A 17,580-nucleotide genomic window follows, 5' to 3' on the forward strand; every position below is an offset into this window, starting at 1 on the left:
ATTCTGCTCTCCCACGATGTCTAATGACTCCTGAAGTCGTTGATGGCAGTAGGTGGCAGCAGAATGCACCTAATATGAAAAACGATTGTTTTTGGGAGTGTCCGGATACTTTTGATCACATAGTGTACATCATTCATGATGATTAGTGACTTTACAAAAGAATGGCTCTGAGCACTATGGGACTTAACAGCTGAGGTCATCAGTCCCCTAGAACTTAGTACTACTTAAACCTAACTAACCTAAGGACATCACACACATCCATGCCCGAGGCAGGATTCGAACCTGCGACCGTAGCGGTCCCACTGTTCCAAACTGAAGCGCCTAGAACCGCTCGGCCACACCCGGCCGGCAGTGACTTTACAAGACCGTCCATTTCGCGAAAGAACCTACGGTAGTCTTTGTGTCATTTGAATCGACTTTGCAGTGATCTGTGATTTCTTGGAGTCAATACGGAGTAATTTTGCCTTCCCACGGATAATCTTGCGACTGATTTCGTAGTTGCTGGTGGACCACCTAGGCTCATATATCATTATCCATGAAACTTTTTTGTTCCTGGCAATGTCAACAGCGCCGTTTGGCCTCTTCGGAGTTGCTGTTGTTTCCACTGAGTCTTTCCGAGAAACGTATCAAACGTAGAGTGCGACATAAATAGTGTGAAAAGGCTACGCGGTGAAAGTCTATACCGGATGATTACAATTAACGGGCAGCTACGGCCGGCCGGTGTGGCCGAGCGGTTCTAGGCGCTTCAGTCTGGAATCGCGCGACCGCTACGGTCGCAGGTTCGAATCCTGCCTCGGGCATGGATGTGTGTGATGTCCTTAGCTTAGTTAGGTTTAAGTAGTTCTAAGTTCTACGGGACTGATGACGTCAGATGTTAAGTCCCATAGTGTTCAGAGCCATTTTTGGGCAGCTACGATCGGTAGTCCAATGTGGACAGTCATTATCGTATGGCAGCGAAACTTGGTAGATACGCTGATGAGTTAATGCGGAGCAGATTTACAATGACAAAACAATTAGATACAACTGATCACCACATGCAATTCCGGCTCTGTACACTGTTTGTGTGGCGGTATGACATCCACACTGTCATTTGACAAACTTTTACATGAGCGAACAATATGGCTGTCAACAAGGGAGGCCATCTGCTGTTAGTGTAACTGTTTCATGTGAACGGCAGCAGTTACACCGGTGCATTTGGAGAGTATCGCGGACTGAAATGTCTGAGGAGAGGCCCGATGTCACGAAATGGTTTAAAGAAGATTGATAATGAAATTCGAAATCACGGGCGAGCTTTGTGTGACACTTGGAAAACGAAGGTGCCCTATCCCGATAGAATATTTTGACGAGGTTGTTCCTGCTGTTGCAGTAACTGACCTTGCAGCACGTGGCCCGGGTGGTGCTAGCGCTTGTGCAGCGGCACGAGTATTGTCCATACCATGGCCAACAATATGGAAAAGTTGTACAGTCTATTTTATATACCGCTATCCGTAAAAGATCCAGATGGTGCAGCAACTCAAAGCTCGTGTTCCGCTACAACGTTCTGAATTTGATCTTCAGCTTCTGCCTAGGATCGTAGTTGGTGACATTTAGCACTCCGTCTTCAGGCCACAAGTGGCCCATGGGGACAATCCGACCGCCGTGTCATCCTCAGGCGACGATGCGGATAGGAGAGGCGTGTGGTCAGCACACCGCTCTCCCGGTCGTTATGGTGGTTTTCTTGGACCGGAGCCGCTACTATTCGGTCGAGTAGCTCCTCAATTGGCATCACGAGGCTCAGTACACCCCGAAAAATGGCAACAGCGCATGGCGGCCTGGACGGTCACCCATCCAAGTGCCGGCCACGTCCGACAGCGCTTAACTTCGGCGATCTCACGGGAACCGGTGTATCCACTGCGGCAAGGCCGTTCCCCTAGATGACATTTGGCCAGGTAATGATATTCTGTGGAGTCACGAGTTGCAGTGGATTCACAGAAATGCCGAATTTGGGATACTCTTATAGAGCGTGTTGTGGACGAACAGCCATTGCGCGAGCATTCTCAAGCCCCTTTGATCTCCCTCCATTCTTGCTTGAAGAGAATAAATCCAGAGGGCTTGTCAGCTGTGGCATGACGTCGACACCTCCCTGTGCAGCATGAGATCTCCTCCTTTGGAAGAACGCAGCTGTGTGGAAACACTGTTTCCGTGCGAGATGGGGCAACACCTCGCGTCGTTCGCCAAGTGAAAGATCTGGATAATGCAACCTTCCACGAACGTGTTACGTGCAGAGCTTTTCTAGATGCTTGGCCTGCAAGATCACCTGATCTGAATCCATGTGCCTTTGGCTTTGTGGGTATGTGAAAGAACGCGTTTACCAGGGACACATTCGGTCTCTATGTTATCTGAAGGCCAGTGTACTGGGAACACATTGTTCAGACTCCACCACAACTGATGCGAACAACTGTTGATCACGTCATATTACGGATGCAATATCTCGTCGACGTCTTCGGTGCTCATATGTAACAAATTTTGTAGGCGGCGGTTAATAGTACACTCATGTTCATAAATTAAGGATAATGATGATGCATGGTGAAACAACGCTCTGGTGGGCGGTTTGCGGGTTTAAATCACCTCGAGGTATGACCATGCAGTGCATTTGACCTGTGGTCCTCGCACGGTGGCGCTGGCAGCTGTCCACATACGCAGAGGTGTTTTTGTGCATGTCAGAGTACGGTGCAGCGAGTAAGTGTGCAGACGTTTTCAGAAGTGCTAATTGTGACTGTGTGTTGAAAATGCCATAAACAGCACATATTGATGACGTTGTGAGGGGTAGAATACTAGGGCGACTGGAGGCTGGTCAAACACAGCAGTCGTAGCAAGGGCCCTCCACGTGCCACAAAGTGTGATCTCAAGATTATGCAACGATTCCAGGAGACAGGAAACGTGTCCAGGCGCTACAGTACGGGACGTCCACAGTGTACAACACCACAAGAAGACCGATATCTTACCATCAGTGCCCGCAGACGGCCACTACAGATAGCCTTGCTCGGGACCTTACTGCAGCCACTGGAACAGTTGTCACCAGACACACAGAGTACAGACAACTGAACAGACATGCTTATTCGCCCGGAGACCTGCAAGGTGCATTCCACTGACCCCTGGTGACAGGAGAGCCCGAAAAGCCTGGTGTCAAGAACACAGCACATGGTCATTGGAGCAGTGGTCCCAGTTTATGTTCATGGGCGAGTGCAGGTATAGTCTGAACAGAGATTCTCGCCGTGTTTTCATCTGGCGTGAACCAGGAACCAGATACCAACCCCTTAATGTCCTTGAAAGGGACCTGTATGGAGGTCGTGGTTTGATGGTGTGGGGTGGGATTATGATTGGTGCACGTACACCCCTGCATGTCTTTGACAGAGGAACTGTAACCGGTCAGGTGCATCGGGACGCCATTTTGCACATGTCCGCATTTTCAGGGTGCAGTGGGTCCCACCTTCCTCCTGATGGATGATAACGCACGGCCCCACCGAGCTGCCATCATGGAAGAGTACCTTGAAACAGAAGATATCAGGCGAATAGAGTAGCCTGCCTGTTTTCCAGACCTAAACCCCATCTAGCCCGCCTGGGATGCTCTCGGTCGACGTATCGCTGCACGTCTTCAAACCCCTACGGCACTTCAGGAGCTCCGACAGGCACTGGTGCAGGAATGGGAGGCTGTACCCCAGCAGCTGCTCGACCACCTGATCCAGAGTATGCCAACCCGTTGTGCGGCCTGTGTACGTGTGCATGGTGATCATATCCCGTATTGATATCCGGGTACGTGCGCAGGAAACAGTGGCGTTTAGTAGCACATGTGTTTCTGGACGGTTTTCTCAACTTATCACCAATACCGTGGACTTACAGATCTGTGTCGTGTGTGTTCCCTATGTGCCTATGCTATTAGCGCCAGTTCTGTGTAGTGCCACGTTGTGTGGCACCACATTCTGCAATTATCCTTAATTTATTTTTGTCTGCCCACGTCGCGTTTCTAAACCATTACAGATGGAAACATATCTACACGTCTTTCTTGCACACATAGCGCCCGATTTTTACCTGGTGGCCGAAATTGGAAGTAAAGTTTTTTCCAAAGGTTATCACATTAATGGATTAGCATATCTATCACCTTTCGCTGCCAGATGGTAATTACAGTCCACACTGGACGTCTGTGATCACTTGCAGTTTATTTTAACCGCCCGGCAGCGCAGTTCTTGCCAAGCTGACGTCTGTTGGTTCATTCCTCGTCTTATCACTCCACCCGAATTTCAGCACCCGTCTGTAGCACCACATCTCCAATGTTTCGATTCTCTTCTATTCCGGTTTTCAATGCCATACAATGCTTTGCTCCAGACGCACATTCCCAGAATTTTTTCCTCAAATAAGAAACTATATTTGATACTGGTAGACTTCTCTTGGCCAGAAATGCCCTTTTTGCCAGTGCTAGTCTGCTTTTTATGTCCTCCTTGCACTTTCCAACATTATTTGGTTGCCTAGGTAGCACAGTTACTTAGCTCCGTCTCCTTCGTGATCTGCTATTTTCATGTTAAGTTCCCATTGTTCTCATTTTTTCTTATTCTCAATACTTTCGCTTTCTTCGATTTACTCTCAATCAGTCTCAACTCATTATTCCATTCAACGGATCCTGTAACTCTTCTTCCCTTTCACTGAAGATAGCAGTGCCATCAGCGAATCTTATCATTGATATCCTCTCATGTTGAATTTTACTCCCACTCTTGAACTTTTTGTCTGTTTATTGAACAATAGGGGCGAAAGACTACATTCCTGCCTTCCATACTTTTTAACCCGTGCATCCGTTCTTGGTCCTCCAGTCTTATTGTTCCCTGTTGGTTCTTGTACAAATTGTACACTGCTGGCCATTAAAATTGCTACACCAAGAAGAAATGCAGATGATAAACGGGTATTCATTGGATACCCCATACCATTACGTCGGGTGATACGCTAGTATGACGATGACGAATACACGCTTCCAATGTGCGTTCACCACGATGTCGCCGAACACGGATGCGACCATCATGATGCTGTAAACCTGGATTCATCCGAAAAAATGACGTTTTGCCATTCGTGCACCCAGTTTCGTCGTCGAGTACACCATCGCACGCGCTCCTGTCTGTGATGCAGCGTCAAGGGTAACCGCAGCCATGGTCTCCGAGCTGATAGTCCATGCTGCTGCAAACGTCGTCGAACTGTTCGTGCAGATGGTTGTTGTCTTGCAAACGTCCCCATCTGTTGACTCAGGGATCGATCCGTTACAGCCGTGCGGATAAGATACCTGTCATCTCGTCTGCTAGTGATACGATGCCGTTGGGATCCAGCACGGCGTTCCGTATTACCCTCGTGAACCCACCAATTCCATATTCTGCTAATAGTCATTGGATCTCGACCAACGCGAGCAGCAATGTCGCGATACGATAAACCACATTCGCTATAGGCTACAATCCGACCTTCATCAAAGTCGGAAACGTGATGGTACGCATTTCTCCTCCTTACACGAGGCATCACAATAACGTTTCACCAGGCAACGCCGGTCAACTGCTGTTTCTGTATGAGAAATCGGTCGGAAACTTTCGTTATGTCAGCACGTTGTAGGTGTCGCCACCGGCGCCAACCTTGTGTGAATGCTCTGAAAAGGTAATCAAGTAATCATTTACATATCACGGCATCTTCTTCCTGTCGGTTAAATTTCGCGTTTGTAGCACGTCATCTTGGCGGTGTAGCAATTTTAATGGCTAGTAGTGTAAATTACCCGTCCTCCCCTATAGCTAACTTCTACTTTATTCAGAATTTCGAACGTCTTGCACCTTTTGAAATTGTTGAGCCCTTTTTCCAGATTGACAAATCCTATGGACGTGTGTTGAGTTTCTTTTAGTCTTGCTTCCATTATCAACCGCCACGTCAGAGCTGCCTCTCTGGGGCCTCTACCTTTCCTAAAGTCACACTGATCGTCATCTAACAGACCCTCAATTTTCCTTTTCCACCTTGTACGTGTTATTCTCGCCGAAACTAGGATACATGAGCTCTTACGCTGATCGTGCAAGTACTCACACATTTCTCAGCTCTTGCAGTCTTCGGAATTGTGTGCGTGATGGCATGTCGCCAGTCTCATACATACCACACACCAATGTGAAAAGTCGTTTTGTTGCCATTTCCCTGAATGGTTTTAAAAATTCCGATGGAGTGTTATTAACGCCTGCGGCTCTACACTGAAGAGTGAAAGCAATTGGTCCACGTGCGTAACATCGTCCAGGGCCCCACTGAGCACGCGGAACTGCCGCAACACGGCGTTGCATTGACTGGACTGATGTCTGAAATAGTGCTGGAGGAAACTGACACCATGAATCCTGCAGGTCTGTTCATAAATCTGAATATCACTGTGCGAGGCATCATAGATATGCTCAATAATATCCATGTCTGGGGAGTTTGGTGCGTAGCAGAAGTGTTTAAAGTCAGTGTTGCTGTAGCCACTCTGTGGCAATTCTGGAGGTGTGGGGTGTCGCATTTTCCTGCTGGAATTGCCCAAGTCGGAATGCACACTGGACATGAATGGAGAATCAGAATGGTGATTAGAAAAGGTGCTTACGTAGGTGCCACCTGACAGAGTCGTATCTAGATGCATGGACCAACATCACTCCAACTGCACCCGCCCATTACAGAGCCTCTACCAGCTTGAACAGTCCACTGCTGACATGCACAAAAAATGGTTCAAATGGCTCTGAGCACTATGGGACTTAACATCTGTGGTCATCAGTCCCCTAGAACTAGTTGAACCTAACTAACCTAAGGACATCACACACATCCGTGCCCGAGGCAGGATTCGAACCTGCGACCGTAGCAATCGCGTGGTTCCGGACTGAGCGCCTAGAACCGCACGGCCACCGCGGCAGGCTGACATGCACAGTCAACAGATTCATGAGGCTGTCTCCATACCTGTATACCTCAATACAATCCAATGCTTGGTGTTGACGGGCCCAGGCGAGGCATAAAGCTTTGTGTCGTGCAGTCATCAAGGGTACACGAGTGGGCCCTCACCTGCGATAGCCCATGTCGATGATGTTTCGTTGAATGGTTGCCGCGCAAACGCTTGTTGATGGCTAAGCATTGAAATCTGGAGTAATTGGCGGAAGGGTTTCATTTCTGACACGTTGGACAATTCAGGCGTCGTTGGTCCCGTTCTTGGAGGAACTTTTTCCGGCCTCAGTTGTGTGGGAGGTTTGATGTTTTCCGGATTCCTGATATTCACGGTACACTCGTGCAATGGTCATACGGTAAAATCATCATCGAAGATGCTGTCTTCCATCGCTCGTCAACCGACTATAACACCACGTTCAAACTCACTTCAGTCTTGATGACCTGCCATTGTAGCAGCAGTAACCGATCTAACATGTGCGTCTGACAGTTTTCTTATACAGGGTGTTACAAAAAGGTACGGCCAAACTTTCAGGAAACATTCCTCACACACAAGGAAAGAAAATATGTTATGTGGACATGAGTCCGGAAACGCTTATTTTCCATGTTGAGAGCTCATTTTATTACTTCTCTTCAAATCACATTAATCATGGAATGGAAACACACAGCAACAGAACGTACCAGCGTGACTTCAAACACTTTGTTACAGGAAATGTTCAAAATGTCCTCCATTAGTGAGGATACATGCATCCACCCTCCGTCGCATGGAATCCCTGATGCGCTGATGCTGCCCTGGAGAATGGCGTATTGTATCACGGCCGTCCACAATACGAGCACGAAGAGTCTCTACATTTGGTACCGGGGTTGCGTAGACAAGAGCTTTCAAATGCCCCCATAAATGAAAGTCAAGAGGATTGAGGTCAGGAGAGCGTGGAGGCCATGGAATTGGTCCGCCTCTACCAATCCATCGGTCACCGAATCTGTTGTTGAGAAGCGTACCAACACTTCGATTGAAATGTGCAGGAGCTCCACCGCGCATGAACCACATGTTGTACTTGTAAAGGCACATGTTCTAGCAGCACGGGTAGAGTATCCCGTATGAAATCATGATAATGTGCTACATTGAGCGTAGGTGGAAGAACATGGGGCCCAATCAAGACATCACGAACAATGCCTGCCCAAACGTTCGCAGAAAATCTGTGTTGATGACGTGATTGCACAATTGCGTGCGGATTCTCGTCTGCCCACACATGTCGATTCTGAAAATTTACAATTTGATCACGTTGGAATGAAGCCTCATCCGCAAAGAGAACATTTGCACTGAAATGAGGATTGACGCATTGTTGGATGAACCATTCGCAGAAGAGTACCTGTGGAGGCCAATGAGCTGCTGATAGTGCCTGCACACGCTGTACACGGTACGGAAACAACTGGTTCTCCCGTAGAACTCTCCATATAGTGACGTGGTCAACGTTACCTTGTACAGCAGCAACTTCTCTGACGCTGACATTAGGGTTATCGTCAACTGCACGAAGAATTGGCTCGTCCATTGCAGGTGTCTTCGTCGTTCTAGGTGTTCCTAGTCGCGAGTCATAGGCTGGAATGTTCCGTGCTCCCTAAGACGCCGATCAATTGCTTCGAACGTCCTCCTGTCGGGACACCTTCGTTCTGGAAATCTGCCTCGATACAAACGTACCGCGCCACCGCTATTGCCCCGTGCTAATCCATACATCAAATGGGCATCTGCCAACTCCGCATTTGTAAACATTGCACTGACTGCAAAACCACGTTCGTGATGAATACTAACCTGTTGATGCTACGTACTGATGTGTTTGATGCTAGTACTGTAGAGCAATAAGTCGCATGTCAACACAAGCACCGAAGTCAACATTACCTTCCTTCAATTGTGCCAACTGGCGGTGAATCGAGGAAGTAGAGTACATACTGACGAAACTAGAATGAGCTCTAACGTGGAAATTAAGCGTTTCCGGACACATGTCCACATAACATCTTTTCTTTCTTTGTGTGTGAGGAATGTTTCCTGAAAGTTTGGCCGTACCTTTTTGAAACACCCTGTATAGGCTTTGCCGACCGCAGCCCCGTATTCTGCCTGCTCACATATCTCTGTATTTGAATACACATACCTATACCAGTTTCCTTGGTGCTTCAGTTTATGTGTTCTTAAGTGTTCTAGAGCTCTTTTAAATTCTGTTCCAATTCTGGATCCCCTGTTTCTTCACTGCCGACTCCTGTTTCTTCTTCTATCGCGTCACCAGACAAGTCTTCCCGCTTCATACCGCGTCCGTAGTGTTGCGATTTCAGTGGCAGGCGGTGTAGCTGTACTGCAGCCAGATGAGGTCCGTGGCTGCGGAACGCCGCTACACAGCTCGAACCAGACCCAGGCCTTCGGCCCGCAAACCGACCGCGCCTCCTGCATTATTCCGATGGTGAACCACGGCGGCGCACCGCGAACCGGAGCGGACCTGGACCTGTTGCGCCTTTGTGCCCGCCGCGAGCTCTATACTAGCGCTGCCCACTGTCCAGCGTCACATACCGCTCACCGTCCGCAGAAACTTATGCACGAGGGGTAACATTCTAGAGTTAGCCGTTTATTACACCGCGTTATTCAAAAAGATGTGTCAGGAAGTCCTTTCTGGAAGTATTTGTGTCAAGTGTAGCGAGGTATGGAAGTGAAACATGGACGATAAACAATTTACACAGGAAGAGAATAGAAGCTTTCGAAATGTGGTGCTATAGAAGAATGCTGAAGATTAGATGGGTAGACTACGTAACTAATGAGGTGGTAGTGAATAGAATTGGGGAGAAGAGAACTTTATGGTACAACCTTAAAAGAAGCGATCGGTTGATTGGACACATTCTGAGGCATCTAGGGATCACCAATTTAGTACTGGAGGGAAGCGTGGAGGGTAAAAATGGTACAGGGAGACCAAGAGATGAATACACTAAGCAGATTCAGAGGAATGTACGTTCAGTAGTTACTGAGATATGAAGAGGCTTGCACAGGACAGAGCAGCCTGGAGAGATGTATCAACCAATCTTCAGACTGAAGACCACAACAACATTGACAGTATATGTACTAAGATGGTATCTGTTTTTTCTGACATGTCCGAAAGAACAGATACCATCCTAGTATATATATATAGTTAAGGCTCACCGGCCACTTGACCATCTTCTTCTTCTGTGCGAATGGACAAACAGTGCCCGAACTCTTACGGGAAGCGGCAACGCGCCGCGAGTAATGAGCATAATGGGCGGGGGCACTACGACTGTAGTGCGGGATAATACGCTGAGAATGTGGGTTTCGCGGGAGGCGTGCCAGAGATAAATCCCTGCAGTCGCGCTATCCTCTGTGTCCTCGGTGGCTCAGATGGATAGAGTGTCTGCCATGTACGCAGGGGATCCCGGGTTCGAGTCCCGGTCGGGGCACACATTTTCATCTGACCCCGTTGATGTATGTCAACGCCTCTAAGCAGCTAAGGGTGTTCATTTCATTGTAATATCACTGACAGTCATTTTCGAACCCGAAAGGAGGACGATGATTCGGGTGAATTATGCAGCCTGCCACAGACAGCTTGTAGCAGGAGCGCTCTATGAAAGTGAAAATAAAAATCCAGAACCTTGTACGTGTTCGGTTCATAATTCAACAGAGTGAATTGAGCTTACGTCGACACTACCGTGTAACAACGGTAACGTTTCTAAAGCTTATGTCCGCGCACGCTCAGGAACGCAGCGGCAGAGGAATGTGTAGCGGCTGTGTGTAAAGCATTGCCCAGCGCATCAGCATTGCAGATGGGGGCGTGGCCGCCAGCCATTGTGTGAGGCGGGCACTTCTCGTGCTGACGTCACGCAGTAACGAGCGAGGCCCACGAGAAAGACAAGCCGCAGCATGTTCGTCTCAGCATTCGACACTCCACGGCCGGCCGGAGTGGCCGAGCGGTTAAAGGCGCTACAGTCTGGAACCGCACGACCGCTACGGTCGCGGGTTCGAATCCTGCCTCGGGCATGGATGTGTGTGATGTCCTTAGGTTAGTTAGGTTTAAGTAGTTCTAAGTTCTAGGGGACTTATGACCACAGCAGTTGAGTCCCATAGTGCTCAGAGCCATTTTGACACTCCACGTCTTATGAGTGCCGGCAGCAGTCTCCACTAGGGAGCGAGCAGCTATTTCAGACGAGTTTAATAATGCTTAAATGTGCATTTAAATGCATTTGGTTTCTACACAGCACCAATCAGAGCTAATACCTTTAGTGGGTACCGCTTCATCGCAATGCCGATTTCCCACGGCCTCTGCACGGAGCTGAGCGTTGCGGAGTGTGGCGGACAAGGTGACTAGAGTGACGTCACAGGTTCGTTGTGGGGCCCGTGTTCCTCATGGACGCCGGTAATGAGTCAGGTGGGAGACGCTGAGATCGCCTATTAAAGCGCGGGTTGAGATCGCCTATTAAAGCGCGGCGCTGTCAGGTTTCCAACCCTACTGGTGTTTTAGTGACAGTTTCTTGGCCAGGCAACGTGTGTCTCAACATCACATGTGGCGCACTGCATACAAAGCGCTGTGTGGGGAGGGGGCGGCTACTAGTGTCGAGGGCTTGACGTTTCTCACCTGACCAACGTCACGACCAAAGATTCTGTGCGCGTTGAAGGCATCTTCATTTGTAAAGTTTGCTTTTCAACACACTACTGTCTCTTGTCGGCACTCCTCTGTTGTTTCTTGACGATGGCCAACTAAACGTAAAATCAGTTCCGAATTATAAACATTAGCAGAACGAAAACGCAGTTCTTCTCGAGTGATCAGCTGAGTGGTGGTGTCGTCTTGTCGCAGTGTTTCGATGGGTTTCGTACCCATTATCTTCAGGCAAAGAAACTCATAGAAACGTTGACTGGATTCGTGATATCCTCTCAGAGAGGTCACAGTTCGTAGTGACAGACGGTAAATCATCGACTAGAACAGAAGTGATATCTGGCGTTCCGCAAGGTAATGTCATACGCCCTCTGCTGTTCCTGATTTACATAAATGATCTACGTGACAATCTGAGTAGCCCCCTTAGATTCTTTGCAGATGATGCTGTAATTTACCGTCTAGTAAAATCATCAAACGATCTATTCCAATTACAAAATGATCTAGAGAGAATTTCTATATAGTGCGAAAAGTGGCAATTGGCACTAAACAAAGAAAAGTGCGAGGTCATCCACTCGGGTACTAAAAGAAATCCGATAAATTTTGGGTATACGATAAATCACACAAATCTGAGGGCTGTCAATTCGACTAAATTCCTAGGAATTACAATTACGAGCAGCTTAAATTGGAAAGACCACGTAGATGATATTGTGAGAGAGACTGCGCTTTGTTGGCAGAACACTTAGAAGATGCGACAAACTCAGTAAAGAGGGTGCCTACATTACACTTGTCCGTCCTCTGCTGCAATATTGCTGCGCGGTGTGGGGTCCTTACCAGGTAGGATTGACAGAGGACATCGAAAAAGTGCAAAGAAGGGCAGCTCGTTTCGTGTTACCGCGCAATAGGGGTGAGAGCGTCACTGATATGATACGCGAGTTGGGGTGGCAGTCACTGAAACGAAGGCGGTTTTCTTTGCGGCGAGATCTATTTACGAAATTCCTATCACCAACTTTCTCTTCCTAATCGGAAAATATTTCGTTGACACCCACCTACGAAGGGAGAAATGATCATCATAACAAAATAAATCAGAGCTCGAACGGAAAGATTTAGGTGTTCCTTTTTCCTACGCGCCATTCGAGAGTGGAATGGTAGAGAAGTAGTATGAAAATGGTTCGATGAACCCTGTGCCAGGCACTTAAGTGTTAATTGCAGAGTAACCATGTAGATGTAGAACATCGATCTTACGAAACCAAACACTCGCCTTCATCACACAACACATTTAAAGCCACTGATCAAAGAAACCACGTGTATGCAATATTTCTTGACTGCAGGGTTTCATTTGACAACGTGCGACATCAGCTATTATGAAAAAAAAAAAAGATAGTTACGTGGAATATCGAACAAAATTTGCCACTGGACTGCAGAGACCGCAGCATTTTATCTTGCATGGAGTGTCATCGGCAAGAATACAAGTGACTTTGGGCGTGCGCAGGGTAGTGTGTTGAGATCCATGCTGTTTACGTTGTACACTAACGCCTTGCAGACAATACTAATATTAACCTCAGACTTAGCAGAGATGCAGCAGTTATCTATGATGGAGTACTGTCTGATAAAAAAAGGTTGCACGCACATTCATTCAGATCTTGATAAGATTTCAAAGTGGTACGAAGATTGGTAACTTGCTTTAAATGTTAATAAATGTCAAATTTTGCATTTCCCAAAACAACTACGCCTATGGCTACGGTATTAACGGGTGACGGTTGGAATCTGTCGACTCGTACAAATCGAAGACACGGCTTCAGCATGTTCGTCGCCATAAAAATGCAGACGAATTTTCTGCATCTCCACAACAGCGCAAGGCCTCACACAAGATTGCGCATCCGAGAGGAGCTCACGAAACTCCAGCGGACCGTTCTTACTCGCCTGCCCTACTGCCCGCATCTCGCACCTTTTTTTTCTTTTCTTTTCTTTTCTTTACACGTCTAGTTCTGTAGGAATAAACTCAGGAGCAATTCTGCAACGTCATGGAACGTGTCAGTACATGAAATTACAACATAAATGTAATACCAGATAAAATAAAAGCGCCTGTGAACTCAAAAAAAGACAAGCCGTAAGTTTATGTTCAAATGGTTCAAATGGCTCTGAGCACTATGGGACTTAACATCTATGGTCATCAGTCCCCTAGAACTTAGAACTACTTAAACCTAACTAACCTAAGGACAGCACACAACACCCAGTCATCACGAGACAGAGAAAATCCCTGACCCCGCCGGAAATCGACCCCGGGAACCCGGGCGCGGGAAGCGAGAACGCTACCGCACGACCACGAGCTGCGGACAAAGTTTATGTTAACGCGGTCAACAATATAACACCGGAATTAACTTAAATTTTAAGGGGCTCCGGAAAGGCTCAAAATCATGAAAAGTTCAATTTTTACTTTGTTGCGTTTTCTGAATCTGCAGACTGTTACCTTTTAATAGATATATAATTTATTCAATTCCGAAGACTACAACTATTTTTAATTTTTTTTTGAAATGTGTTCTACATGGGCGTGACCCACTGTGGCGCTGTTAAACTGCTGTCAAATGGTGTTATTATTAACGTCCGTGTTCATCAGGTACATTTTAGTGATGTGAGATAAAGTATGTGTTGTCGCTAACCTGTGATGGTTCAATATATATCGCTGGTGTGATTGTCGATTGTTTCATGTTTATTTACTCTGTCGTTATCTCGAAAATATTCGTAATTAATTCTGTTTCTTGAGTCTCTGTTTTGTTGAAGTATAATAATGAGTAAAAGTAAAGTTATTAGAAATCCTCTGCAGGCTTTTAAGAAAAGGAGAAATGTTGGAAAGCCAAAGGTATGTGTTATTACTGTAAACAATAAAGACGATAACCAAGTGAGTGAACCTAACATCTCAAGTACACCTGCCCATAGCTGTCAAAGTGGGAAAGAAAATACTTCACAGAAGAAGCTTGGTTCAATGAGTGAAAACTATGAATGTTTTATGGGCGAATCGGATGTGAATGAAATATTTGATATGTCGGTTCTCAAAGGAATTTTTTCAAACTGTGTAAGATGTATTCATTGTAGTGAAGTTGGTCTGGAACTCTCCATAATAAAGCACGTAGGACTTGCTAGTGAAATACAACTGAAATGTGATAAGTGTTCATACATGACCACCTTGTGGAACAGTGTTGCAGTAACTGCAACTGAAGAAAATGGTAGCAAAATCTACGAACACAACAACGAGCGATGCTTGATTTAGACAAGGAACGCCTTCGGGCTGCAGACAGGGCTGTAAAGAGTCTAGAAATACAAGCAAGAGTAAACAGGAGGAGAAACAAGAGGAAGCTGGAGGAGGAGTTTGCAGAGGATGAAGATAATCCATCCTATGGACCTGGAATGCACTAAAAAGTTAATCCAATCTTTGTCGCTCGATTCCCAAAACTTTTATTTTCTCATACTAATTACATGTTTTCTAAGGATCTTCCAAACATATTTGATTCAAACTTTCAGTAAATGTTACACAGTACCTTCTGCATAATTTAACACAGCCTTTTTCCAAAGCACTGTATATTTTTGAATATATAAATAAAAAATTGCAAAAAAAATGTTGTGAATTTTCATTACAATTGAAAAAACAATCATCTTTAATAACTGAACTAAAATTTTGTAAAATCCCTGGGTTAAGTTGTAGCCCATATTCCAATAAATAATCTGTAAAAAGTTCAACTTCCTACCTCAAATACTTCGTGAGGAAAGATGTAATTTATAAGCGTTATTTTAACATTGCAAGTATAGGGCGTTCCGGAGCCCCTTAAAGGAACTCCTCGATAGAATAGAAAGAGTGACCCATGAGGTAGCTCTACAGTTTCGATTTGAACGCGCTTGGATTGCTGCTCACAAGGGAACCTCCCCATCGCACCCCCCTCAGCTTTACTTATAAGTTGGCACAGTGGATAGGCCTTGAAACACTGAACACAGACCAATCGAGAAAACAGGAAGAAGTTGTGTGGAACAATGAAAAAAATAAGCAAAATATACAAACTGAGTAGTCCATGCGCAAGAAAGGCAACATCAAGGATAACATGAGCACAAGAGCGCCGTGGTCCCGTGGTTAGCGTGAGCAGCTGCGGAACGAGGGGTTCTTGGTTCAAGTCTTCCTTCGGGTGAAAAGTTTACTTTCTTTATTTTCGCAAAGTTATGATCTGTCCGTTCATTGACGTCTCTGTTCACTGTAATATGTTTAGTGTCCGTGTTTTGCGACCGCACCGCAAAACCGTGCGGTTAGCAGACCAAAGGACGTGCCTCTCCAATGGGAACCGAAAACATTTGATCGCAGGGTCATAGGTCAACCGATTCCTCCACAGGAAAACACGTCTGATATATTCTATACGACACTGGTGACGGCGTGTGCGTCACATGACAGGAATATGTTGTCGACCCACCTAATTTGTACACTTGGCGAATGGGTAAAAAGATTCTTCTACCTTGCCCGATTTAGATTTTCTTGTGGATGTGATAATCACTCCCAAAAAAAGTGATGAAAACATAAGAGTTTGTCACATAAACTGCAACAAATGAATGCAACAGTTTCACAGTCGCACAGTTTTCCCTGTGCTCTGTCAAAACATATGTTTTTGACGTTTTAAAATTTTTCCGTGTGTAGACCGTCAAAAAGCAAACCTGAACATGTCCTGGAATTTTGGAGACGGACAGATAATAATTGTCTGAAAATAAAAAATTAAACTTTTCACTCTAGATAATACTTGAACCAAGGACCTCTCGCTCCGCAGCTGCTCACGCTAACCACGGAACCATGGCGCTCCTGAGCTCACACTCTCCTTGATGTTGCCTATGATGCGCATCGACTACTCGGTTTGTATATTTCGCTTGTTTTTGTCATAGTTCCACACAACTTCTTCATGTTTTCTCGATTGATCTGTGTTCAGTTTTTCAAGGCCTATCCACTGTGCCAACTTATAACTAAATCTGAGGGGGGTGCGATGGGAAGGTTCCCTTGTCAGATGTTTGAATTCTCGTGGTAGCTTTACTGAAAATGGATGCAGCAGTAGACATTTCTGCACAAGAGTCAAGGAAGTGCGATCCAAATGCAGACTGGATTTCTGCCTAGTATCAACTGAATGACAGTTGCTAATGTGGTGTCACCGCTAGACACCACACTTGCTAGGTGGTAACTTAAATCGGCCGCGGTCCTTAGTACATGTCGGACCCGCGTGTCGCCACTGTGTGATCGCAAACCTAGCGCCACCAAATGGCAGGTCACAAGACACGGACTCGACCCCGCCCCAGTTGTACGGACGACATAGCTTGCGACCAGACGTACGAAGCTTTCCTCTCATTTGCCGAGAGACAGATTGAATAGCCTTCAGCTTAGTCCATAGCTACTACCTAGCAAGGCGCCATTTGTATCAGTGCTTATAGCTAACGAATATTCAAGAGAGATGTATTCCAAGGATTCATTTAAGTTAAGTATATGAGAAGCTCCATTCTTTTCTTTACAGTTTTCATCCAGTATCCTGTTTCAGAATTCACGCCCGTCTGCGTTAGCCTTGCGTGCCTATCTGCTACCTCGTTGTGTCTGGACGGTATGAACTGGACACAACAGCTAATTCTTGGGAGTAAGCTGATATTGTTAACACGAAGCGACAGTAAAGAATATACATATCGAGAGGCCAGTGTCAGAATACTCAGATTAATGAGCAGGGATCGACAACAGGATTACCAACTTGCACCACTTACTGCCCGAAACGCCCGCTTCTGACCCAAAAATATCCTTTGAGAATGGGAAGAGTTACCCCAAAATATAATACATTACAAGTGAATGAAAGTAAGCAAAGGAGATTACTTTTCGTGTCGATATATCTCTTACTTCAGATACCGTTTGAATGGTAGCATTAAGTCTTTGAATAAGATCCTGAACGTGGGTTTTCCCCGACAGTTTACTCTTATATCTATCTGAACACCTGTAAGTTTGAACCGTTCA

General features: G+C 46.2%; 1 pseudogene; it reads right to left on the reverse strand.

Moving 5' to 3' along the window:
• Positions 1–1,791: 1,791 nt before the first annotated feature.
• On the reverse strand, positions 1,792–1,909 carry LOC126211045 (5S ribosomal RNA; annotated as a pseudogene).
• Positions 1,910–17,580: the final 15,671 nt, after the last annotated feature.

This window comes from Schistocerca nitens, chromosome 10 (genome assembly GCF_023898315.1).
Source record: "Schistocerca nitens isolate TAMUIC-IGC-003100 chromosome 10, iqSchNite1.1, whole genome shotgun sequence".
NCBI classification, from domain to species: Eukaryota; Metazoa; Arthropoda; class Insecta; order Orthoptera; family Acrididae; genus Schistocerca; species Schistocerca nitens.